This window comes from Orycteropus afer, unplaced genomic scaffold (assembly GCF_000298275.1).
Source record: "Orycteropus afer afer isolate SDZICR_OR568_19922 unplaced genomic scaffold, OryAfe1.0 scaffold00937, whole genome shotgun sequence".
In the NCBI taxonomy this organism is placed as follows: domain Eukaryota; kingdom Metazoa; phylum Chordata; class Mammalia; order Tubulidentata; family Orycteropodidae; genus Orycteropus; species Orycteropus afer.
This window is the reverse complement of record NW_006922524.1, coordinates 257633-258362: the sequence shown is the minus strand read 5'-3', so window position 1 is coordinate 258362 and position 730 is coordinate 257633.

Below are 730 nucleotides of genomic sequence, written 5' to 3'. Positions count from 1 at the left end.
TAAAAAATAGTCACAGGACATGAACAGACACTTCACCAAAGAAGACATTCAGGCAGCCAACAAATACATGGAGAAATGTTTGCAATCATTAGCCATTAGAGGGTTGTAAATTAAAACAACAATGAAATATCATCTTACTCCAGCAAAAATAAGACAGAAAACAATAAACTCTGGTTAGGATGTGGAAAGATTGGAACTGTCATACACTGCTGGTAGTACAGTAAGATGATGAAACCACTGTAGAAAACCTCACTGTAGAAAACTTTATAGCACTTCTTTAAATAGTTGGAAATAGAAGTACCATTTGATCCAACAATCCCACTACCAGGTATATATCTTACAGAAATGAATGACAGGACATGAATAGACATATTCACATCTATGTTTATTGTAGCATTATTCACAATAGGAAACAGATGAAAACAAACTAAGTGCTTTTCATTTTTCCCATAATGGATGAAGGGATAAACAAATTATGGTATATAATATATTGGAATACTGTGCAATGTCAAAAAATAAAAAAGAAACCATGAAACAATTCATAATGTGGATATATCTGGAAGACAGTATGCTGAGTGAGATAAATAAATAACAAAAGGACAAATATTGTATAAGTCCACTATTATAAAAAATCAAAGAAATAGAGGCGGGGCAAGATGGCGGACTAGGCAGAAGGATTGCACAGACCCTCTTCAACAAAGAAAAGGGAAACCAATTAACACAGACACAG